The following is a 26,365-nucleotide window of genomic DNA, read 5'->3' on the forward strand; positions in this document are numbered from 1 at the left end:
CCCATGCATCCATCCATCTATGCATCATCCATCCATGCATCCATCCATCCATGCATCCAGCAAGCCATACATCCATCTATGCATCCATCTATCCATCCATGCATCCAACATCCATGCATCCATCCATCTATACATCCATCTATTCATCCATCCATCTATGCATCCATCCAGCATGCATCCAGCAAGCCATGCATCCATCCATCTATGCATGCATCCATCCATCCATTTATGCATCCAGCCAGCATGCATCCAGCCATCCAGCCATGCATCCATCCATGCATCCATGAATCCAACATCCGTGCCTCCAGCAAGACATGCATCCATCCATCTATGCATCCACCCATTGCCTATGGCAAGCAATACTCAGTCAGGAAGCAGCTGATCAAAAGGCATCCTTACTTATTTCACAGCCAAACTCCCTTTCCCTTTCAATCTCTTTACAACGAGAGTTATCTTGTCACATTGCAGATGAAGAAAAAGACCCAGGGGCTTGCTTAAGTTCAGGCAATGATTAATGGTTGAAGCCAGCCAGACCCAACAGCTCATCCCCTGCAATAGACAGTCATCTGAACTCTACCAAACAAGCCATTCCAGGACACCTGCTCTGACCCAATCTCCCTTCCCAGGCTCAGCTCCACTAAGCCCTCTACACAGTGTTTAAGGGTCCCCACTCCTACTAAGTGCTTTGATGCTGTGTCCATATTTCCCTGCACCAAGAAAATCCTAACCAACAAGCACTGCCTCCTGGGGGTCGAGGACTATGATTCCCTGTGGAACCCCTTCCATCCTTCGGCATCCACTATGTTGGTTTTCCAGTATGTATTTGGCTCCTGTTGGTTGTCTGATTTGGCTTTGGCCTCCACTCACTAACCCGCCTGAATATTAATTCATCGGGGTTGGGTACACGCTAAACCACATTATGTTTGATGCTGCAGTCAGGACAGAGCCAAAAAACTAGGCCCCAAGAGCCTGAATTATAGGAGAGAGAAACAGCTTGGACTGGAATTTTAGTAGAGTGACTGGGGACAGACATGGTGGCAGAGGCCACAGAAAAAGGAAAGTGTCCAGGACATCAGAGTGGGGTAGGGTAGCATCACAGTGGCAGCCAATGAATGAAGAGAAACACTGTGGGAGCCAAAGCAGACCAAATGAGAGTTGGAGTCTGAATTAACACCAGGGTGACTGTGCAATTACTCCCTGATATTTCATTTACTGAGTTTCAAAGGGACCTTTTCTGCCATTACCACCTTCTTACACCAAAGAATTAGTTAAGGGATGATCCACTGTCTCAGACTCTGTAGTTGGCTTCTCTCACTAGATCATATATGCTTTACAATTTAATAGGGAACTGGGGAGACATTTCTCTTACGAATACTCGCTTTATAAAGAAGGTGGATGACAAGAAGAAAAAGAAATCACTTATTGGTGTCATTACCTCTTCATTTTGCTAAACAAGACAAACTGACACAGCAAGAACCTCGAAACTGAATACAAGGAAGGAATGTGTTCTTGTGTTTTTTTCTGCCTTGTTCTAGAACATCTCAAATGTTACTTTTACCTTTCTGACAGGTAATGCTCAAGTACAGCTTTGAGGTTTGGGTAATAAGACAAAGAAATGCAGATATTAATATGGCTTCAAGAAAAAAAAAACTCTGTAGCTCCTCTGTATTCTCTAAATGGAAGAGTCTGCTTACCTTCCTTGTTTTTCAAAAAAAAGTTCATGAATTCAGTCCCCACATTCTACATTTGTTGCAGCTGTAGTCCTCAAGTATGTCATTTGCGTGGCTTGACCCTCCCCAGAAACGTCAAAACCTCTAAGTTTCCAACTCAGGAACATGAAGAGCATGCATCATCCATCATCAGTCAGGGTAGGGCCAGAGGCTGCCAAAGCTTTATTTCAGTCACAACAATGTTCAAGTAGGAGATAAAAAAACCGAACTAATAATCCCATCCTTAAATAACCAACTGTGGAGGCTCCTGGTATGGTGGCCACAATCAACTTCACAAGATACGAGAGAACCAAGGTACTAAATTTGAGCAATTCCATATGATAAGGGCTGTCTACATGTGGAGATCAGAAGGCAGTGGGGAGGAGGTCTGGGAAGAAGTGAGGAGGCTGTGATGGGAGAGCCTGACTTTAACCTGGAGATCTGCACATGTAGTGCATTACTTGCTCTATGTCTTTTCTGTGTCACCTTTTGGCGAAGCACTCACTTCAGATGGAGACTTTTTAATTTCCTCATCCCCACTAAAAGAGGCAAATAACAGAGGAGAAAACAACGAAGACTTCCTTTTAAGATAATTTATGATCCCAAAGTACATTAAGGAAGAGTTGAGCTGCTTGAAATCTGCCACACATGAACCCCTTGTCAGGGCTACAGACTTCCACACAGAATCACTAAGAGGCCACTGCATAGGCCCTGAAGAGCCCCTCCTTATAGACCCCCTCTGTCTGACTCTTCCAAAGGGAAAGGCCCTCACATTCCCAGAGACACGTTTTCCAAGAATCCTCCACACCGGTTCTGAAGGTAAGCCCTCAGTTGCACTGCCAAAACCTGTACAAGAGTCATGACCTCCCAACCTCCCCAAAGAGAAAGAGAGAGTGCCAGCTAGGAGAGGAGCTCTCAACAGGTTGGGGAGCAGTACAAAGAGGATCAGGTCAGAGTTGCCCAGCTGCAAGGTCTCCAGTTTCCTGTTCAGACAGAAAACCAGAAGGCTTCTCAAACATACCATCCAACAAGGGTAAAACATCAACCAGCAGAATGACATCTTTACAACAAGGGGTTTGTCTATTCAGCCTTACCAAAATAATAACAAAATAAGAAATGAGGTGATTCCTTCCCGGGGGACAAAGTTCAATGCTCAGTCTTCCTTAAGGACACATTCTCTGGAGGAGTAAGGCCACTGATTCTGTTCTCCAATGTTTGGTTGTATGTTCCTTTTTCCCCATTCCCATGGGGACACTGATGTGCTTGGGGTATTCCAAATTCACCCCTGTACTGCAGAGTTAAGAGAATGCCTAATGCTTTCACGGTGGCATAGTGTATCCTCCTTCATATGTAGTCTTCAAGGACTCCTAAGCACTTTTCTTCAACCCATTTTCATATATCTAGTTATTCTCTATCCTCGCTGTCTTCACTGACATGTGGTAAATTGCACACGTACTGTTTCTGTGGACTCTAGCTCCAAAAATTAAAAGCTCCAGCTAAATCCAAAGTTCTTGATCAACAACTGTCACCTCTGCACCAACTCAACACACACCATTCCATGTTAAAGCATCCAGGGACCAGCTGTGATGCTCTCTATAACCATCCAGGAAACAGTCACCAGGCATGTCTCTGATAAAGTATCTTGATTAGATTAATTAAGGAGGGAAGACCCACCCTAAATATAGACACCACCATTCCCTGGGCTCAGGCTTGCACTGCATACAAAGAAGAAAGAAAGCTTAGAAACAACACCCATCTTTCTCTGCTTCCTGGCTACAGATACAATATTTCCATCCTTTTCTGAAGCAATTTCCACGCTCCCATCCCTCTCCCAGGATGCAGCCCAGACTAGGGCAAGCTCTCCTACCACTCACACTCAGTTTCCATTCCTGTGGTCCTTCCAACCCAAATGAAATTCCTCATCAACAAAAACGTTCGACATACTATCTAACTGAGTTCTAGATAACACCCTCCTCCCCAGTGAGAACACAACAGCCTTCCCCTGACACCAAAAACACACAGAGCAACGACGACGACGACGACAACAACAACAACAACCCTAACAACACAAACAACAACAAAAAACGGTACCCATCCTTACTCAGATCTTCCGGCCATAACCTCTTTGCTCTATGAAGTGACAGTTTAAGAAATCTCATGTTAACTAAATGTACATTTGTTCATTTTAGTAATGCAGTTGCACCATGCCATTCTTGCATGCCAGGTAGAACACTCTGTCACACCCAATGTGAACCTCCTGGAGGGAATGAAGAGAGCAGAAATATTTCACACTGTAAAGATATTATTCCTCTGATATCATTTCCAGTGACTAATATTAATATTACTATAACAGATGTAAGAAAACTATGTAGAGATCACAGAATCTTCCAGGCAAAGGAGATTGGTGTGTGCCAAAATCTACCTCAAAAATAAAATAAAATCTATCAAAGCAAGAGTTCAATCCCAGGGTCTTCAAAGTATTCAGAAGAACCTTCCACAGGAGTAATTGAAAACACATCTTATGCTCAAAACCTCATCGAATGGAACAAGTCCTGAAGCCCATTCAGCTTATGGCAATATCTGAAGAACAATATGGATGTTTGGAAAAGTTAAAAAACAAGAAAGCTACATAATTTTCCCCACCGAATTCCCCTACAAAAAGATAAGAAAAACAAAGGGGAAAAAACCCAAAACAGTAATTTGGAAAACCCTCCACTTAAAAAGTACTTATAAAGAGGGCCAGAGAAGGCTCGAAAGGTAAATAAATCCCTTGCCTTGAAATCCGACTTCAGTTCCAGGAACCCATGTAAAAAGAGAGAACTGGTACTGGAAGGATCTCTTCCCAATCTCTGCATGTGCACCCTGCTACGTGCACACAGAAATCATACAAAACCACATACCATACATGTCCTACACACATACCATACACACACCCCACATATATATCATGCACACACAAGTGGCCTCAATGCAGTATTCACATACCATACAAACACCACATACTCACACACAACATGCACACACCATATGCATATAAACACACCATACAGACACACACAAGCACATACATCATGCACATACACACATCATACACACATACCATACACAGACAAACATGTCACATACACATATTTATACACATATACAATCACACACATCTTGCACATACACACATCATACACATAAACCATACACAGACACACACATCACACACAAACATGTACAAACACACACATAATGCACAAATGCAGACATACATACACATCAGGAACATGCAGACACACAATTTCATATACAGCATAAACATAGATTATTTACATACACACTGACCATACGTAGACATACATATTCACATGTAGCATGTAAATATATACGTACACATACATGCACACAGAGAGAGAGAATAAAATGAAATAAAACAACAAAGTCCTTACATAAAGGAGTTCTACCACAAGATCGTTACATGGCAGGAACAACACATGGCCTTGGTTTATTCTCATGACAACCCTAAAAAGTCAGCACTACCATGTCAATCTACAGCTTAGAAAATGAAGACTGAGGGATTGTGTTTTCCAAGACCACTGCTGCAAGTGTTTTCTGCCTGGTTCCTGACTTCACAAGTACCTGGAAGGTGTAATGTAAGAATTACTGTGCCTATAGGTGTTGCTCATTCATGAAGGACTTACTTAGCTAACCTTCATGAGGACTTGTGTTCAAGTCCCAGAACTGCAAAATTGAAGGAAGAGCTGGGAATATGGTTCAGTGTGAGGAGTTGCTATTCAAGCATAAGCACCTGAGTTTGATCCCTAGAATGAATACACACTGAACAAAAACAGTCATGGTGTCTGTCAGTCCCAGATCTGTAGTCCCATAAGAAGGAAGGCAACTCTGCAAGCCTCATCACCCAGCAATCAATCCTGGCTTAGCTGCTGAGTACTGGGTGAGAGGGAGGTGTGCCTGGAAATGATTTGAAAGGGAGCTGGATAGAGTGCTGAGCAGGTTAAAGACACTTACCTCGGAAGCCTGATGAGCAGAGCTCAATTCTCAGGCCCCATCAAGGGGGATTAGCAGAGAGTTGACTCTGAAGTTGTGCTGTGACTACCGCAGTGTCAAAGCATGCACATGTAACCAGAACAAATAAATAATTTTTAAAAGGTGGATAGTGCCTAAGGAATGATCCTCAGAGTTCTTCTATGGTCTGCACACACATGCATCTCCACACAAATGTGAGCCATGCATGAATGTCTGTGTGCGCCTGCACGTGCTTACACATGTGCAGGCACACACAGAGACACAGGTACTGCATGCATGGACACCAAAAGGAAACTGTCAACGACTGTTTCTAATGAAATGTTGCTACTGAAATGAGAATCCTAAGTAGTAAACTCATCTCTCTGGGGCTGTAACCTTCATGTCAAATAAACACTAAAACACTTGGGACCCACCGCAGCCTCAAGACCCCGGAGCCTCAGTGCAAATGCTTCTTGCTCTAATTTTTCTTTTTGGTTTGTTTGTTTGTTTTTTCTGTTGCAAGAGGCTAGCTAATTCAGCTGAATTTTCCTTGGGAGCAGCAGAACAGTAATTTCATAGTGAGGTTATCATCAGAAGCATCCTTCACAGCAACTTCACTCCAGTTCACATTTCCTTTGAATATGGCTCCAAGAACTGTCCTAGCACCAAAGCCACAATGAACACTAAAACGCTAACCTTATTTATTAGATGTCTTCAGAAAAAGTGCAGCGATTGTTACTGTAACTACTTATATGATTCGTGTACAGAAAATGGGTCTTGTAGCAATGAATACCCTAGTAAGAGCACCAGTGGAAGGAGAAGCCCTGGGTCCTGCTAAGACTGAACCCCCGGTGAACTAGATTGTTGGGGGGAGGGCGTCAATGGGGGGAGAGTGAGGAGGGGAACACCCATAAAAAGAGGAGGGGGGAGGGGATGTTTGCCTGGAAACCGGGAAAGGGAATAACACTCGAAATGTATATAAGAAATACTCAAGTTAATTAAAAAAAAAAAAAGAAAATGTGTCTTGCATGAAAAGTGTAAGAAAGGGGAAAAGTATGTCTTCTAAGGTGACTTTGCCTCACTTAAGGCAGATTTGGAAGTTATTTTCTCTTCTGTGATATAAACAGTTATTACTGTACTTATCCTGTGGGACTGTGTCGAGAAGACAGTATAAAACACTCCTGCAAGAAGGTAAGGAGAGGGGGGCAGAGGGATGGCTCCCTGGTTGAGATCATTGGCTCTTCTTCCAGAGGACCCATGTTCATTTCCCAGCACTCACATGACAGCTCACAACTGCAGGTACTCCGGTCCAGGGTATTCGATGGGCACTGCATGCAACCGTGTGTAGGCATATGACCCATGTGCATAAACACAATTTTAAAAATTTAAAGAGAAGTCTGATGGTGTGAACAAACAGACTATTTAACAGTTGTCTAAGTAGTTTGCCCTTCGACCCTTACTAACTAAGGTCACCAGAAAGACTGTGGCTCAGCTAGTAGAGTGCCTGGTCAGCCTGCACTCTCGGTTCAGTTCCCATCAAATGGGTAGGGTGTGATGCTGCACACCCACTATCTCAGCACAGGTCAGTCAGGTCAAAAGGATCAGAGATTCAAGATCATCCTCCATTATGAGGTTTGAGGCCAACCTGAGATGCATGGGGGTGGGGGGATCAAAAGCAAAACAAAAGGAACAACATAAACGTCAGACTCCCCACTTCAAATCGTTCAAGGCTGCCTACTTCCAGGAACCAATTGCAGTCCTCAGAGGGGACAACGTCTCTACCCTTGAGTGCTCCTGCATCAGATCCCAGAAACCTGCTCTTCTGAAAGACACTGTGCCTGCCATGCCCCTAGTACATTAACCTCCAGCGCACAGGCTGATACATGCTCTGCCTTCTATCCTGGAGAAATTGCTTGCTCACTGAAACCTACGCTAATGGAATCCATGAATCAAGATGGGTTAGGAGGAAGCTCTAGCTGGAGAGTCTACCATATTACCACAAGAAAAGGTTATCAATAGTGTTCCTACTAAATGTAAGAGAGGCCATTCAGAGTAAGAGCATTCCGCTTAGAGTCTATGTCTATTTCAGTGCCGATATAAGGAAAATGTGTAAAAGTAGTTTCTGAATTAACAAATATCAACTATGTTCAGATAGAGATTATATATGATATATATGACTCTCTGCATATATAACCCTAACCCTAACCCCTTACTCCTAACCCTAAACCCTAGCTCCTAACCCTAACCCTGTGACATAGATTTTTTTTAACATTACAGGAGAAGCTGGGAAGGCAGCACAGCCTATGAAGTGCTTGCTGTGTGTGCATGAAGTCCTGATTTGAATGGCAGCACCCAGATCAAAAGCAGGTCGTGGCAGCACACTTGTAATCTCTGCCCTGGAGAGAAAAACAAGCAGATCCCTAGGGCTCACTGGCCAGCAAGCCTAGCCTAACTGGGGAGCCCCAGGTCCCAGAGAGACCCTGAGTAGAAAGACAAGATGTCTCCCAAGCAAAGACATTTAAAGTTGACCTCTCGTTCACACATGCATATGCACACATGTGCATGCACACCCACACTCTCACTCATAAATTAACAAGTTTTAAAAAGACTGTAAGAAAATATAAATATTAGAATTGGCGACCTAGTTGCTTGTATTAGAAAAGTTTATTTTTTTCCACTATAAGCTTGTTATACATGATATTAGATAAACGTTTTAAAAAGAATGTATGAATGAATGACTGAGCGAATGAAACTTAACAGTGGGGACTGTCTTCTCTAGCCCTCTAGCTGGCTGGCCTGTGCCAAGGTGGCAGTGTTTGAGTTGAAGGTATTCTGTTGAACTGTAATTGAGATGTCAAACCCAAGGCATTACAAGGCTAGTCAGTAAACAAAACTGGATGTTAACCTGTCAAGTAAGAAACTGAAACTTAAAACAATTTCTCCATCTCTGCTGGTGCAGGTTTTAGGAAAACATGTCTCTTCCTTTAAGTTCACAGAACAAACACAGGAACAATGGGCAAGCTCTTAGGGAAGACATCACTTCTGTAGCTCAGAGGCACTAGGGGAGTTAAAGCAAACACAGATTTGCTCCAGGTCTATGGCATTTTACACCCAGGTGGAATTTCACAAGAGGACTCTGTCTCTACCTACAGGAGGAATGAGGCCATTTACCCTCACCCACCCATACCCGCTTCACATGTTGCCAAGACCAAAGCCAGAGCAGAGTTGGTGTTTTCTCCAGGGAGACTGCACAGCAGGCTCCTGCAGACAGAAGTATGTAAACTGTTACAAAGGCAATGTGGAGAAAGCTACAAGGAACTTACTAAGAAGTTCATGGCATGCTTGCTCACTCTCCTGTGATGTCAGCTAAGGCTGTGTAGTGTTTTGACACTTTAAAAAGTGTTGGCTTTGAAGAGGTGGCTTAGCACCTAGTAGTCCTTTCAGCATGCTAGCTCAAATCTCTGTATCCATTGTCAGTCAAGCAGTTCATAACTGCCTGTATGTAACAACTCCAGCTTCAGGGGGCCCAAGCCCTCTTCTGGCCCTACCAACAAGCAGACACAGAGAAAGACAAACACACACACACACACACACACACACACACACACACACACACACACACACACGAATAAAATAAAAACCTTATAACGCGTTTTATAGTATTGATTATAGTAAAAACGTCATGGGAGCAACGTTAATGACCACTAGGAAGGGTGAGATTTTATACGGTTGTAATAAATGTTACAGAAATGCACTGACCAGAGCATACTAAACAGCAGAACTAGCAAGTGAAACAGTAATATGGGCACTGTGGACCCACTGTTGTCAACAGCAACAATATTAAAGCAATAACTAGAAATGTACACACGAACCTACGGGTTATTTTTGGTTTCTCCAGACAGGGTTCCTCTGTATTTTTTCCTGGAACTCACTTTGTAGACCAGGCTCGCCTAGAACTCACAGAGATCTGTTTGCCTCTCTGACTCTGCTGGGATTGAAGGTGAGTGACACCACACCCAGCTCATACAAAAAAAAAAAAAAAGTTGTTCCTTTTTAAATTTCCCAAATTTTTAATTTTTTGATGAACATATCATTAGAAATATTTGTGTACTTATAGGTGATTCCAGAAAAAAGAAAAAAAAAACCTGTAAAGTGCCTTAAGTTCCCTCAGAGTCTTTGGTATCTGCACCTTAGTCCCTAATTTTACTAAGCAATTTTCTTAGTGTTGAGGAGCGGAATCAAGGGAATGCCTCTTAGCCAATGTCTTAGTTTCCTGTTCAAGCCCAACCCTTCTGTTTATTCAGCTGCAGGGTACCCCTCCCTTACCTCTCCAGACCATGCAGCCCCAAGCCTGTCCTCCTCCTAGGCGTCCACTTGCTCCCAGGTGGCCAGGAAGAAGTTGGTAGTGGGGAAGCTGGACCCGGTCAGCGGGAAGCCTGTGCACAGGTAGCAAGCAGACAGACTCAGCACAGTCCAGGAGGTGTCCCCCATACAGGATCCGGCCACTGCTGTGACTCCACTGGATGTCAGCCAGGAATGGGGCGATGGATGGGAAGTCAGTAGGAAAATCATCAATGACATGTTAAGTCTCCCTGGGTAAGTCCTGGGTGGAGATGATGCCATTGGTGCCCACCTACAATAAGACCACAGGGCGGTGATACAGTTCAGCAGGTAAGGGCACTCTGCTCTCAAACCTGATGACTTGAGTTTTAGGACCCGACAGACGGTGGGATAAAAAAAAAAAAAAAAAAAAAAAAAAAAAAAAAAAAAAACTGGTTGTTCTCTGCTCTGCATGAGGTAGCACGTGAATCCCTCCCCACATAAACATTTTTAAAGGGCAAAACGGTGGTCGCTCAAACTGGTGGTGGGCAAACACCAGTCGAATTCACCTACGGTCCGAGTTCTACTCGAGTCAAGAAGACTCCCTCCTCTTTGCAGGTTGAGACACATCCAGGGTAACAAACTCAACTTTGGCGACAGTGCTCAAGTGCACTGCGACCCACAGGTGCGGCCACTCTTGAACCTGCTCATCTTTCTCCACCACTGCACACCTTGGGCGCCGTGTCCTTAATTAGATTGCTATGCCTGCGTGCACAGCCTCCCACCGCCCCTAAACACAAACCGCACTAGCAGATTCAACTTCATCTTCCTGCCAGGGAAGTCGAAGTAGAGGGGGACGGTTCCAACTCTCCCTTGAAATGATCCTTATTCCTCCACAGTAGGGAACAAGAAGCTGCAGCGCCACCGCTAAGCCCGGTCCCCAGCGGCGATGACAGTTAAACGTTGAGGTTAGTTGCTCCACACCCTGGGAAGAAACTACAACCCCACACCAAGCCACGCACCTCTGGGAGCTGAACTTACATAGAGGTTGCTGAACTGGACACCATGGAAGCATAGAGGTATTGCTGGCTTCACAGCCGGGGAGCTTCAACGTCGCCCTCCCGTGGCAGCCGATCTCCCCACAACTCCCCGTAAGGAAAGAGCTCCACAGGACACAGAGCCCGGGCTCCTGACAGCAGCATGAGCACCAGGAGCAGCGATAGGCGGTGACGGCGCCTGGCTGTGGGGTCCCAAGACATGCTCATTCCTCCCTGGCTCTGCCCTCCACACCTCGAGTCTCTGCAGGCCACTGTGCCCGCCAGATGCCCACTCGGACCTTTGGTCCGCAATGCGGACCCCAAAACCGCGCTGATTGGCTACAGCTCTCAGCCACTGACCAATCAGAGACTCTGAGAAAGTATGCCTGCGGCCACTACAACTGGTTCTCATTAGGTTTCCTAAGACTGTTCTAGTTTGGTGGAGCAGCCAGCCCGGGAAGGTGAGACTGTTGGCCGGATCTGGTCTGGGCTGTCCCAAGTACTCCTGGGCTACCCACGACTCTCCAGTATGGGTAATGACGCTGCAGGAGGTGATCTCCTGGGCTGGAGGGACACTCAGTGCGCGGGCAGAAGTAGGCTCTAAGCGACTGTGCGCTCTAGGTTGGCAGAGCGAGGGAGGGTAATGAGATTACACACTGGAGTTTTCTCCCTGCCCTGTCATCCCAGGTACCCCTCTCACAAGAGGCCAGGCCTTCTGATAAAGATTCAAAGAAGCTTTGTCTCTATCAGGGGACTGCTCAGCCCCACCCACATTTCCTGCTGAGAAGCATGCCTTTGTGAAAGGCTGACTCCCAAGTTCTATCCCCAATCCCTGGCTAACCTTTGGGAGGACACTGCCACCCTCTGAAATGTCCTCCCCAGCTCTTTACCTTCCCTGGGACAAACCACCCCAGCTCAGACTGTGAATCCCACTTTGTGTGACACCATTCAATTGGAGCCTGGAGTGAAGCTGCCTGGCGCCAGGGCTGGACAACAGAGTGTTTTCTCCCAAAGTGAAGGAACTGCCCTAGCAGGAGGCCACAGAGTCCATAACCCCAGCTGCCCTGTAGGGCTGGAAACCTCACAACCTGTGAGGTGCACCTGTGTTGGGGAACCCCCTCCACCATAAACATCCGCTCTGCTCTAAGCCTTGGGAGCCGGATGAGATTTTATTACCATTTTATTATCAGGAGCGTGAAGTTTCCCACGTATAGCCAATTTTCTCTCAGCTAGGCCCACCCGCCACGGGATCCTTAGAAGCAAAGGTAGTTTTAAAAAAAGCCTTAGACATACTTTATAGGACTCCCAAAACCACCTTTCTCGTTGTGTTTTTCCCAGCCATGTAATTCTTAATTATTTACATATTATTTCATATATTTCTTTAATATTTGGCTCCAAGGGGCCAAATACTAAAATCCTTGAAGATACCAGACTGACAAACTCCTAATCAACACAGCAGAAAAGGCCCAGAGCAGTTTGTCCCTGCAAGCTGAAGAGAGCTACGTTTTCTCCCTCAGAAAACAAACTGAAGCTTGCACTTTTTTTTGCCTCATTCGCCCCCCTGTGACCAAGTATTTACATTTTGCTGAGGACAAAATGGTGTCTCAGAGGCAGGAGGCAATTTGACTTGTCCAAATTATTTACACTTAGTTATTTATTTAAACTTATTTACTCTTCCACCCACCGTACATTCTGCCTCTGGCTCAACATTTCTCCTCTGTCGCGCCCACCTCGACTGGCAAGGAAGACGCAACACCGTTGGATCCTTCTCAATCAGCCTTTATTGCAGGAACACCTTATTGATGATACAGGGACCCCGGGGAACAAAGGCACTCGCCTTAAATACAAGACAGGCTGTGGCTGTAAATTTGTCCACTGGGGATGGGTGGAGCATGAAATACCTATTTAGCATGAATATCACCCTGGCCTTGTAGGTGCTGGGAGTCTGCCAACACATGCGCTGTAGGTGTTTACCACAAACGACCACCGGATATCGGCGCCATCTTTAGTCGCTCCCTACATATCCCTCTTTTTTTTTTTTTAAATGAACCCATTAGGTGGAGGTAGTGGTCTGAGAGAGGTCAGACATGCCCCACAGAGTGCCCAGCTCGGCCATGGCGAACCACTCTTGCAGTTAGGACTGCACCCCAATGGCTAGAGATGACTTATGTACAACACACCGTCCTGGGCTATACGTGTGTGTTTAATATTAGGGGAGAAGCAGAGCAGAGGGGCATAGGACCAGCCCGAATCTTCAAACAGGGCAAGGCCACCTCTGTCTATGACTGGTCTAGATCTGGGTGTCACGTCAATACACGTCATTGCTCCTGTCTTAGGTCGTTCCTCTCTAAAAACTCGGCCTTACCCATCACTGGAAATTAACCCTATCGCCACCGGGCTCCTGTCTTAGGTTGGTCCGAGCCTGAGGAAAGTTGTCCGTCTCTGGATACAATGACTTCACATGACAGTGACAAAATATGATCTAGGGCGAACTCTCAATCTATCAGAGAGGCCAGCCATACACTGGGAGAAGCACCGCTTTCAATGGCCGCCATAGCTTGGTAAACAATCGCTTTGTGTCTGGCATGCTCTCGTTGTAAACGGCAAAAAAGCCATAGACATACTCCACATCCCAAGAGGACAATGGCCCCCAGGCAAACATGCCAGCCCAATCTTTAAAAAATGAGAAAGCATTAGTGATCCACGAGGTGAAATCTCCAAACGTGATGGTTTCCATTCTGGTGTTGTTAAGGACAGCAATCAGCAATTGTCTTGATAATTGTTCTGCTTCCATGGACCAGTTTCCTTTCAAATAATTTGAGATTTCTTTGCTCTGTTGAAAATACTGAGAAAAGTTAGCTTGCAATGGAATAACACATAAGCCTCTAAGAGAGGAAACGCAGGACAGCTGCGTCATATGATATAATGCCTCAATTTGTTCTTGAATCAAATCTATTCGTTGGTTAGCTAATAGAAAGCCAGATGCCAAGTGGGCATTAAATTCTTCTTGTATCTCTAATGTCACTGCGGTTCTGTCTACAATCTGATTGATAGTCTCAGCTGTCTGTATTTGAATAGTCATAGGTTTAGTAGCAGCATGGTGATCCGCAGCAGAGCGGCCATGCATATCCAAAATTAAGAAATTTAGAGTAAAAAGAGCTAAAGACAACTGTTCTCTTGGTGTTTTGCCATAGGCAATTCCCCCTTTTTGTTTTTGTAAGAGCTCTTTTAAAGTACAATGTGTTCTTTCTACAATTCCTTGACCTTGGGGATTGTATGGCAATCCTGTATATGTTTGACCTGTATTGTTTGGCAAAATGTCTGAAAAGACTTTGTAGTGTAGGCAGGTCCATTGTCTGTCTTGAGGCTGTCAGGCTTTCCCCAGGCTGTCCACGCCTCTAAGCAATGACTAATGGCATTAGGAGCCTTTTCACCAGTCATCAGAGTGGCATGTATAATGCCAGAACAGGTATCAACAGAAACATGTGTATATTTTAAATTTCCAAATTGAGATATGTGTGTGACATCCATCTGCCAGAGTTTTAGTGGAATCAGACCACGAGGGTTAACTCCCACCTGAGGAGGGTGGTGAAACTGAACACAATTCTGGCAACGTAATACTACATCACGAGCTGTAGCTCTAGAGATTTTAAATTTTTGTTGAAGAGTGAAAGCAGGAACATGAAACTTTTGATGAAATTCTCTAGCAAGATCAACTGGAGCTGCATGAAAAATAAATTCTCTGCGAGTACTAGCATCCACCAAAGCGTTATTACTGGCCATGGGACCAGGCAAATTAGTATGAGCTCGAATATGTTGTATGAAAAACTTATTTTTTCTTGGTCCAAATTAATTTTTGTAATTCTAAAAGAATTTGACATATAGTACTAGTCAACCTAATTGGCCCTGTAATTTCAAGTGAGCGCACAGCGTTAACTACATAAGCAGAATCAGAAATTAAATTGAGGGCTGGAGAGATGGCTCAGCGGTTAAGAGCACCCGACTGTTCTTCCAGAGGTCATGAGTTCAATTCCCAGCAACCACATGGTGGCTCACAACCATCTGTAAAGAGATCTGATGCCCTCTTCTGGTGTATCTGAAGACAGCTACAGTGTACTTATATATAATAAATAAATAAATCTTTAAAAAAAAAAAAAAGAAATTAAATTGAAAGAATCATGAAATCTTTTAAAAACTTCCAACACAATTTTACATTCTGTAATTTGGGGGTGCCTGGCTTCTAGGATAAGAGTTCTATAAAAATATTATCTCAATTTAGACCTGTTTCTCTAGGTTGGCTCATGTCACATATTGTCTAGATTGACTCTATCTAAATTATCAGTTTTATATCAACTTCTTGTTATAGATGTTATAATTTTTTAACCATATCCAATAACTTAAAGGCCAATAATCTATGACCAAGGCATGTAGAACATATTTATACATTTAAAACCAGTCAGAAACAAAATTGAAGTGGTTAACACATGTCTTTAATATTTAGACCAAGCACCATTTTTGCTTTTCTACCTGTGATTTTAAAAGAAACACCTTGTCACCTGCTAAGTCTAATAACAACTCAGGGATTTTTCTAAGAGAAAACAGCCATCAGCTCCCATACCAAGAAGCTGAGGAGCTGCTGGCGCCTTTAAGATCAGCTCCTGCAGATGCTCCGCCCCCGGGCAACTTGTCCAGCTGACCTAGGCTCTTTGCTGCAGGTACAGGGCTCCAAAGGCCGTTTGAAACTGCTTTTTATTCATTTGTCCTCTTTTCAGAAACAAGTTAAGACCAAATCAAGGTGTGAATGACCGGCAGATAAAGTTTTTACCATTTTTTCTTTTGAACATGAAACATAAAACATTTAAACAATGAGAAACAAAAACCACAGACATAAACTGACAGACATGGACAGCTTGGTGCACCAAGGACAGACAATAGACATAGAGGGAAAAAAACTAGATGGTGTCCCACTGAAAGGACTCAGATATCTTATCTGTGGAGTTCAGAACCAGAAATAAGCATTTCTCTAATAGGAGCCAGCAGAGAGGCAGGACGTCTCCTACCTTTCTTCTGTTCCCAGGAGAGCTCTGAAAGTTTTTCTCTTTCTCCAAAGCATCTGTGGAGAGTCTGGGAGGACTGTTTTTCCCAAACCCATTCTCTCTCATGTCTAGGGTGTAACCTGTCTCTAATCAGGGTCCAAAGACTAAAACATAACTCTAAAAGAATGCATACACAAAAACACTTTACCATTACCTTGTCTCTTTTTTATTACAAGTTTTACTCATGCTAGCCCAAATCATCGAGGCCTTTTCTACCCCATCTTACCCCAATACATCCCTGTTTTATGGCTCCAGGAGATAAGGGCCAAAAGGTTTTATGGCCCCTGGTTCTTGGAACAGAGCTACTAAATCAGGAGAAGGATCGGATCTTCAAGTCCTTATTATTTTTATCTCGTCCTGTCGGAGTAAAAGTTGGTCAGAGTTGATGAAGCATCTGCATTTGAAACACATCTGGTTAGGCTTGGGCCTGGAATGTTCTCTGTTTTAACTTTTACCTTTGGCTGTTGGCAGTTTTGTAGTCCGAGGGGCTTCTCTGTCCCCCAACCTGGGGCATTTTGACCACAGGGGCAGGAACTGGCTGCTGTGGGGATAGGATCAAAGGCACTCTCCATGTTAATGATGACTAACTAGAGAAAAATAACTTAAAGCTGGAGACTGACTTCTCTCTTGGAATAAAACCAACAAGATAAGGCAGGCTCCCTGAAAGAACTTCTCTTAATGAGCACTCTCTTTCTGTGAGCAAAAGTTGAAGGTCTGGCCACTAAAAGCAGAAATTCTTTTCTTGTTCTTGTTTTCCTTAGAGTCCTCCTCCACCTCACTCTCAGCCTTTTCAGATCATTCCTCCTGTAGCCTTTCTAACGCAGTCTGTCCCTTTAAGGTTCCTTGTTCCCAAGCAAAATTTAAATCTTTCCCAGCTTTTCTTAGCTGTCCACCTCGAGATTCCCAGAGAGCGAGCCAAGGTGCAATGGCAATCGCACTCACTAAGAAATCTCTCTATAGTGCTTCTTTTTATCCTAAGCCTTTTTCTTTTAAACAGCTCCTGAAGAGCCAGAAAAATTGGGTGAGACTGAGCAGTCTCCATGTTCACTGTAGCAGCTCCGCAGCTAGTTTCGCTCCCCCCTACTGTGTGGGCTGGGAGCACAAGCACAGATAAAACACTATGCTTCAAAAATTAAGGTTGGTTATCAACCAACACACCGCCACTAGAGCGGGGTCCATAAAATTAAGTTTCCTTTCACTACACCTGTTCCATAGCCGAAGAGAGGCAGGCTCTTGTTAAACTCCCCCAGTCTCCAGGGGTGAGACAGTATCAGCCAAGAGCCTCAATTTGAGCGATAACAAAAGCCGAGTTGACTCCATAGGTTTTGACTGACTCTGTTAATTGTTTTATTGTCTTAAAGTCAACAGGTTCATGATGTCGCTGCCCGTTTGCATTCAGAAAAACTGGAAAACTCAATCCTAACTCTTTCCATACTTCCGGGCAAAAAGAAGTACTTCCTGCAGGCTTCACCATTGTTTTACCTTGAAAGTTATACGGGGGTGCAGGAGGTGCTGTTGGCATAATTGCCTTCTTATTTAAGTCCTTGGCTTGTTTCTGCACAGCGTAAGTGTTTGGCCAGTCAGAATATGATAAATCTCTTTCTCATAATGAGCTACCTCCTCCTCAAGGTCAACTAAGTCACTATCACTAAACTCTGAATCACTAGACATCTCCAAGGTCAATGCCTTTAATGAGGGATAAATTTTTTTTCGTTCCTAAATCCTGATTACTATTCTCGCCTTTGTCTATCCTCTCCTTGATCTTTTCTGCCTTTTCTTTTACCTCTTTTCCCCCTTTTCTTTTCTCTCCTTCCTTCAAAACTTTCTCTCCTTCTGACATACTCTCCTGTTGCTCTGTAAGGATTCTCTGATCTGTCCTAACAGCTTCTTCACATCGTTTATCTTCCAAGCAGGCACGGATCATACGCCAAAGCGGCCTTGTCCCTGGTTTAAGCTTGCCCACTGTAGTCTCCTTATCCAGATCTTTTCCCAGCTTCTCCCATGCTCTCAAAGTGAGCGACCCTGACACTATAAACCACGGGGCACAACGGTTACACTCATCAAGAAAACTCAGCAGGATTTCCTTTTCAATTTTAAGCTTACACTAACCAAGAAGATCCTGAAGAGCTGACAGGAGCGGGGTGGAGTGTGAGCTTCCCATGCTTTTACGACCTTATTTACGATCGATTTACAAGCAAGGGGAGCTGGCGAGCTGGAGTGTTTATTTACACACGATCTTGTGGCTCATCATGGACTCTTCCCAACAAATGCATTCATGCCCTGGACGGTGGCAATTCAGACAGAAGCAACACCACAACACAAAAAGAGTATAAGGCAAAAGTGCTAGTCCAACCCACAAAGGAACAAATGGAAAAGACAACATTACCGTGCTCCACAAACCCCTTTTTGCCTCTAAACCAAGGCTATCATTGTCTCTGCTTTTCCAGAGAACTTTATTGTCCCACTAGGGAAGTTTTACAATCCCTTATCCCGGAGCTTTATCGTCCCAACTTCAGGAACTTTACCGTTCCACTTATAGGAACTCTATTGTCCCAATTCCGGCAACTAACTGCCCCTACTGGGAACTAACCGACGTCGACCGTCCTGAGGCTGAAAAAGTTCTGGATCCAGACGAGAAAAGATAATTTTCTCGGGTCTCCGTACGGGCCACCAGTTGTTGCGCCCACCTCGACTGGCAAGGAAGACGCAACACCGTTGGATCCTTCTCAATCAGCCTTTATTGCAGGAACACCTTATTGATGATACAGGGACCCCGGGGAACAAAGGCACTCGCCTTAAATACAAGACAGGCTGTGGCTGTAAATTTGTCCACTGGGGATTGGTGGAGCATGAAATACCTATTTAGCATGAATATCACCCTGGCCTTGTAGGTGCTGGGAGTCTGCCAACACATGCGCTGTAGGTGTTTACCACAAACGACCACCGGATGTTGGCGCCATCTTTAGCCGCTCCCTACACTGGCTCAGCATCCCTCCATTCAGCAGAACAATAGCTCTAACATTGACTGGAGGTCTAGCCTACAAATTAGAGGCAAACCAAAATCAAAGATGGAATCCCCACAGCTTGATTTCCTAGTGTTCTCTTTCTTGTATAAATGCCCATCCTCCCATGCACTCCTACTCTCCAACAACCCACCCCTGCCAACCTGAGAAGGGTAGGCTAGCTTGTGAATTCTGACCAACAGAATGGGGCCATAGTGATCAGAATTCACTTCAATGGCCTTTCTGTCTTGCCAGTCAACACCATATCTCCACTGGTTCTGAGGAAGCTATATACTGCCTTCGGAGGGCAACACATAGTAAAGAACTCCAGAGAGCCTCTGGTCACCAGCCAGCAAGAACCAAACTCTGCCAAGAGACCTGTAAATGAGCTTCTGGAGTTTTGAGATAGCACCACAACCATGGTTGACTTTGGTTGCAGCCATGTGATAGACCCTTGAAGCAAGGGCCTCATTTAAGCCATAACACATTCTTAATTCATAATGACCCTGAGAATTACTAAATATGTGTTGTCTTAAGGCATTTCATTTGAGAAGAGTTGCTGGACATAAATAGATAACCAAATCAGGAGAACACTGTGCTAAGGAAACTAAACTTGAAGAGTGTTTGTTTTTTTTGGTTTGTTTGTTTGTTTGTTTGTTTGTTTTTTAAGTGATTACTGTCACGTGACTGGTATATGTCAAAGCTTATCTTTAAACCCAGTTTTGTCTTGTCTCTAGACTTCTACCTTCAACTGCAAATTGTACTGACTCAATGGCATTTTTACTTTGCAACGTAACTTAGGTTAGATTCACATCTCTGGCTATGCTACCAGCTGTCAAATGGCACCTCCTACATTTCATGATGCAGAATAACTCAAACACTAGTCCTGTTCCCTGTGGTGGGTAAATTTTTCCACCAGTATACAAATTACCCTTTGTATCCCTCAAGGCATGAAGCAATAGTCTTCAGAATGCTTTCCTGGACAACAACTTGATTTAGAAGCCTCTTGCTCAGCACATACCCCACGTTTACTTACCAAGGTGGAATGTCTTCCCATATCTCTCTTGTGATCCAATTAGACACCTTCAGTATGTTTTGGGAGAAGAAAAGTTGTTTTATTCTGAGCCTGTCAAATGCCTAGAAATTCGAAGAGTATTTGTTGAGTGAGTAAAGCCAAGCAAGCCGTCCTGGGACTAGGACCCAGTTTTGCTGGCCCAGAGCAGCGGTCTTTCTCACTATCCACCCCACCTTTTCTACTAATCGGACCTAATTTGTAATCCTCTTTACCAGGCTGCTTAGCAACCCACCCACTACTGTACTCCAGTTTTCATCAGTCTCTCATTCATTTGGCAACATTCCTGCAAGCTTACCCAGGTGGGTAAGTTATGAGGGCTTTCATGACCTAGTCCTCGACCTCACCGGCCCATGATCACAATTAGGTTTGGAAACTGAAGCATAAGTACAAGGCTCTAACATACCATGTAGTCACCAGCAAAACAGGCAAACTGACTTTGAAAGTAAAGATAGTACTGGATTTGATTCCTACATAATCTGAGGATCAAGAAGTGAATCCGGCAGAGAGATGGCAGAAGTGAATGGTCTTGTGTCCCTGAATTACAGCTGTGCTTAAACAGACATTCTTTGGAGTTTCTACATTTATTTTTAAATGACTCCATGGCACCAAAAGAGAGGCTTCTCCTTTAATATGTCACTTTGTGTCTTTGGGAAAAGGCAATTTCTGTCATAGCTGTTCCACTAATCAGAGGGAAGACCTGCTTCTCTGGTACCTATAGCTCCGTTTGCAAGGATAGAATTTCTGTGAGCTGCCCAGCTGGCTGAAGAGGCAGAGGCCCCTTTCAAGCTCAGATTATAAGGGAGTACAGAAGTGTTTAGTCCTCTTGGATTGGGTCCTTACGGTGACTGACACCATTTGAAAACTGAGATTATTTTATCTCCCTCAAGATAGGGACTGAACCAGACACCATGCTTCCCAATAGATCTCACTTGACTCTCCACACATTCCTATTATGAATACTGTGACCTCAATAATGATGATACGTCCTGTTATTTTGCTTAGGAAAATGAAAGCACATCTGTTCCTCTGTGTGCAGATAGATGCAAGTTCTCAAGAGCACATTCCATGCATAGGTGGGGGAGCATGCTCCATGGTGAGTCAGACGAGCATGCTCCAAGGATGGGCCAGAAGTATATGCTCCATGGACTGTCAGACAAGCATGCCCCATGCAAAGTCAGAGGAGCATACTCTCTGTGTAGACCAGCTCTTGTAGTACTCAGGGACTCTTTGCATAACTTTGCTATCCAACTATATTCCAAGGTTGGTGTGATGGCCTGTGAAAAAATGGAATAGGGCACATTAGCACGTCTTCTCAGACTGAGGCTCACGTGAAATTATGTTGTGCCTAAGAAATACCACGCGCAAGATAGTATTTGATGTAAGATGTACAGTGTATAACGACTGTGAGTCTTGCAGTCTTGTCGTCTGTGTTACTGAGCATGTAGGTTTTAAATACAGAGATGGTAAGGGGAGGCATTCAGATTCTTTCCCAACAGCCTTCCTCTTCTTTTCTTTGGACTCAAAAGCTTCATACTGTTCAGCTTCTAAGTGCAGCAAAGCTAGGAATGGTGGCCCCCATTCTGACAGACAACTAAAATTGGTCCGGCAGTCATGATTACAGTTGCTACCTCTTCCATTGCAGAACACATCCCTTGGATTTCTGAAACTGAGTGTTAGGGCTTTTTCTATGCACACCTTGGACAGCATTGAGTTGTTAATTAGGTGCAGCTGAAGGGGCTGGAGACTGCTCAGCAGTTAAAAGAATTTGCTGCTCTCATGGAGCCCCCGAGTTTGGTACTGAGCACATACTTCATGCAACTCAGGACTGTCTCATGCTCTAGGGAATGTGGAAACCAGAGACATGCAGAAACACATACCTACACGTAGTTAAAAATCATAATAAAAGTAAGCCATAGAGGCATTAACAAAAACAGAATGGAACAAGACGCTTTAATAAGACTTACTGAAAAAGACCTATGCATTATTTATTTCTGGAAGTTTGGGAGCTGCAGGTAGGTGGCCATGAATAACTAAGGCAATAAAATACAAACCCATGGATAAAGGGTGATGCCTGAATGCCTTTTCTCATTCCTACAAGTGTCTCCTGTGTCTTCTACCATTCCCTTTCTATTGGCCTTTCTCCTAATCCCTAACTATACCCCAGTCAAGCCATTAATGTTTTTCTCTATTCCCTACTGCATTGATTTCCTTCCTCTGCATTTTTAGAGTCTCTGCTGAGAAGGAATTTGAACTAGCCAGCTGCCTTCCTTTACAATACAGGGAAATGGACTGTTCCATTTCCACCAATAGATGGCTCTGATCGAGACCAGCTATGAAATCATATGACAAAATTCTCTATGCAATTTCCAGCCTTTTACCTTTAGACCTCTTTGGTATTTCTCGCCCTTCTGGAGTCTCTTTCTAGAAATTCTCTGCCTGGCTCTCCTCTCTGGTCATCTCCTTATATTCTTCCTTAAGGTCTTGGTTTTATGCCTCTGCTCTAAAAGCATGTCATTACTGAGACCTGATTCTCTTTCTGCTACATGCCAATCTGGAGTGTCCAGACTCTTCTAATGGCCCCTCATCACAGCTAGAGTCTCAGACCCAGCCCTGAGCCTTTGGCTTTTAAACTCATATCCAGCCTTTTGCTGAGTTTCCACTGAGACTCCACATCAAGAACTAGAAGAATTTCTAAATTCCATGTTTCTTATAAAGGCATGTATTGGTACCATTAGCCTGCTGCAGGTCCTCATTGTATCTCACCTGCTCCCTGTGGTAGAAGAAATGGTAGCTTAACTTATTCGTTGTTTATTCCCAGTTTCCCATGCCAAGACCTTTTATACAAGGAGAATTACTGCTTGCTTAGCTTTTCTTACAGCCAAAGGTGGCCATTGGAGATGGTATGTACCTGACTTGCAGAAATCTACTGAGGCTGTTGGTCTCTGGAAGGGCCTTTATGATGGATGATAAAGGAACTGTTGGCTTATATCCCACTCTTGTATCAATAAACACAATTGCAAGGTCCTGTGCTCAACCAATCATCTTCTTATGGCAGAATGGCCTCTAGGAGAGCAAAGCATGACAAAGCCAAACTGCAGAGAGCAGAGTACCTGAATCAGTCACTGCCCTCCTGTCACCACCCCTTCACTGTAAGAGAAAACACACCGCTGCTGGCGTAAGATTTTCTTACATGTAGGCATTCCTATGCCTTATTAATACACTCTTCACTTAACCCTGCACTGTCCATAAAATTTAAACAAATCTATGGTATATCTCTGTCTGACATGCTTGGGTGGAGCTTCCCCAACTTCCTGGAAAGCTAATGCTGTTCTGTATCTCCTCTGATATATCCTGTTCTTTCCAGCCTTACATCATCAGAATACTGAACTGTTTCTCTCCAGTACCCCATGTGCAAAAACAGCTGGATCCTGGTATACCTCAGCGGATGCTGCTCCTTGCCATTCCCACCTGCAGATGTTCCAAAGAACCTGCTCTTTCTGCATGCCTAATACTTGGGCATATGTTTCTCAGCCTTTCATTTAAACTCTCCAGTACTCTAGTTAGGTCTGTCGTTTCCAAAGGCTCCAGGGTTTGACCTGTAGTTTCATTGCATGGTATGTCTTTGACACACTCTGTCTGTCTCTGTCTCTGTGCTCTCTTATCTACCTTATGTAGTCACTTAAGAATGCTTGTTTCTCTCATCACAGGACAAGAGACAGCTTTACAAATGTATTCCTGGCTGGCTTTGCATAGTCATTGGAATGTGGTCAGCGATGCATAGTATTTCTTTATCTTATTTTTCACAGCACGGACCTGCTACACAGGGATGTTCAGTAAACCCTTGCTGATATGAATAGGAAAAAATACTACTAGAATGGCTTTCCTAACTCCCACATTTTCTCCTGTATAATCCACTCCCTGATCCTTTGCATTCTTGCTACATTCTTGATTGTTACTAGGAATACATGAGACTTGAGTTAAAAAACAAAGAAAAACAAGAAGCAAACCCACACACAAATTATACTTAAGTATATTGTATCAGTCTCTATGTCCTCCACACAGAAGTCTTCCCCTCCCCAGACTTTGGTTCTCTGAGGTTCTACTTTTCATTTCCTTTAAGACTTTCCCAGCTGCCCTAACACAGAGTTCTGTAAATAAATGCTGGTGTACTTCTGATGATGCAGAAAGATCTCATGGCTGCCCAAATATAACATCAGTGTGAGCTGTCTCCACTAGGTAGTGAAAGCAGCCATGTTTTCAGTAGTCTTTGGCTTTCTTTGTGCTGTTTCCCTAGATATGCTGTGCTTTTCCCCAAATCAAATCACCTGTTATTGTTACATATGACCTGCTGGCCACGAGCACTTCCTCTAGAACTTGGTACTTGAGCCGGAACGATGTTCCTGAAGTCAATGATAGCAATAGCAAGCCTTAACTGAGCCATCTATAACGTACAGGGCTCAGCCTGGGCACTCTTTCCACTGATTTGTTTATCCGGTAATCGTGCCTCATTTTCAGATACAGAAATGGAGTGTAGAGGGATTATCTGCCTTAACCAAGAACCCACTCACCAAGAGTGAAAACCAAACTTCAAGCCCACGCTATCTGACCTCTGACCTCCCTCAAAACATGGGCAACAGCTGAACCTCTAATTCTGCCAGCCAGTTCTTGTGTTCCAGATTTTCATGAAGCTAAAATTATATGTGCTCAACTGGACATACCTCATAAAATTAGAGGACTTTAAATATCTGAATTCTTTAGACTGAAAAAATATGACACCAAGCCCTTTAAAAGCTTGCAGTCTAGATTTGTTGATGATGTTCTCATAATTTATTAAAAATTTATTACACAATAGACATTGCAATGGATTCGCAATCTTCATCACATCGTATGAGATAAGAAAATTGAGATTTTGAAATTTTAAGTGGCTTACTCGTGCTCCAACAGATAACAGTAGCTAAATGAAAATCTGAATGGCCCGAAAAGCAACCTCACCCATAAATATAGCTATGCTTCATTAATCCAGCAGCAGGAACAGGGGCTGTAAGCCATCCAGAATTACTGCAAAGTTCTCAGAATTCTTCTGAGAATGAGCATCACACATTATACCACAACATAAAATACTAAATGAAGAGTGGGTTCCACTGAGATGGTATCGTTTACTGGTAGTAGAATGTCATGTCACACACTGCATGTCTCTTCCTACTGAAGTACTATTGTCATGATTATCCTGGGCAGTAGTGAGTTCTCACTTTCTCAGTGATGGAAAAGGGGGCTATATTCTAAGGCTGCTTTTCTTCTTTGTTTTTGTCATTTTTGTTGGCTACTTTTAGCTGTCATTTTTACACAATCTAGAATCACCTGGGAAGAGAGTCTTACTTAGGAATTGTTTCGATCTTGTTGGACTATAGGCACGTTTTGGTGGATGTGGTGGTGGTGGTGGTAGATATCTTGAATGTTTTTTTTTTTTTAATCTCAGCACCCAACGACTATCTTACTCTTGTTACCAATTTTTGTTCTAGTCTTATTTGTCTTACTGGCATTACATATCCTGGCAAGAATCAACTTAGGGAACAAGGGATTATGGTGTCTTGAATGAGAATGGCTGCCAACGGTTCATATGTTTGAATACTTAGTAAGAAGTCCTAGCTCACTATGGGCAGCACCAATCCCTAGGTTGGGCCCTGAACTATATATAGAAGTGAAAAAAGCTTCTAAGTAACTATCCGTGCAAATATGCTCTCTTTACTCTTGATTGTGAATATTCGTCAGCCATCTGCCTCAAATTCCTGCAATTCCTATGATTTTCCTGAAATAATGGATTGTTACCTGAAATTATAAGTCAAATAAACTCTGAGTTTGTCACTATTCTATTGCTATGAGGAGATACCATGACTAAAGCAACTCTTGTAAAAGAAAACATTTAATTGGGGGCTTGCTTACAGTTTTAGAAAATCAGTACACGTTATCATGGCCAGAAGCAAATACGAAGGTGCTGGGGCAGTAACTGAGACCTGTACATCCTAATATATCCCAGAATGATACACTGGACTTTGCAACCTCTAAACCCACTCCTCCAATAACATGCCTCCTCCAATAAGGCCATACCTATTCCCAA

The 26,365-nt window shown here is 43.8% G+C and overlaps 1 long non-coding RNA gene across 7 annotated transcripts in view; it reads right to left on the reverse strand.

The window, feature by feature from the left end:
• The window catches only part of LOC108351603 (uncharacterized), a 36,820-nt gene extending 25,326 nt beyond the window's left edge, over positions 1-11,494 (reverse strand). For 2 of the 7 annotated variants that reach the window (XR_010063667.1, XR_010063665.1), the window contains exons 1-2: positions 11,082-11,494; positions 10,047-10,353 (exon numbers count right to left, since the gene is read on the reverse strand). This is a non-coding gene — a long non-coding RNA (uncharacterized LOC108351603). The remainder of the gene's footprint in view (positions 1-10,046; positions 10,354-11,081) is intronic. The other 5 variants (XR_010063666.1, XR_010063668.1, XR_010063669.1 and 2 more) reach the window with 5 other exon arrangements.
• Positions 11,495-26,365: the final 14,871 nt, after the last annotated feature.

This window comes from Rattus norvegicus, chromosome 2 (genome assembly GCF_036323735.1).
Source record: "Rattus norvegicus strain BN/NHsdMcwi chromosome 2, GRCr8, whole genome shotgun sequence".
In the NCBI taxonomy this organism is placed as follows: domain Eukaryota; kingdom Metazoa; phylum Chordata; class Mammalia; order Rodentia; family Muridae; genus Rattus; species Rattus norvegicus.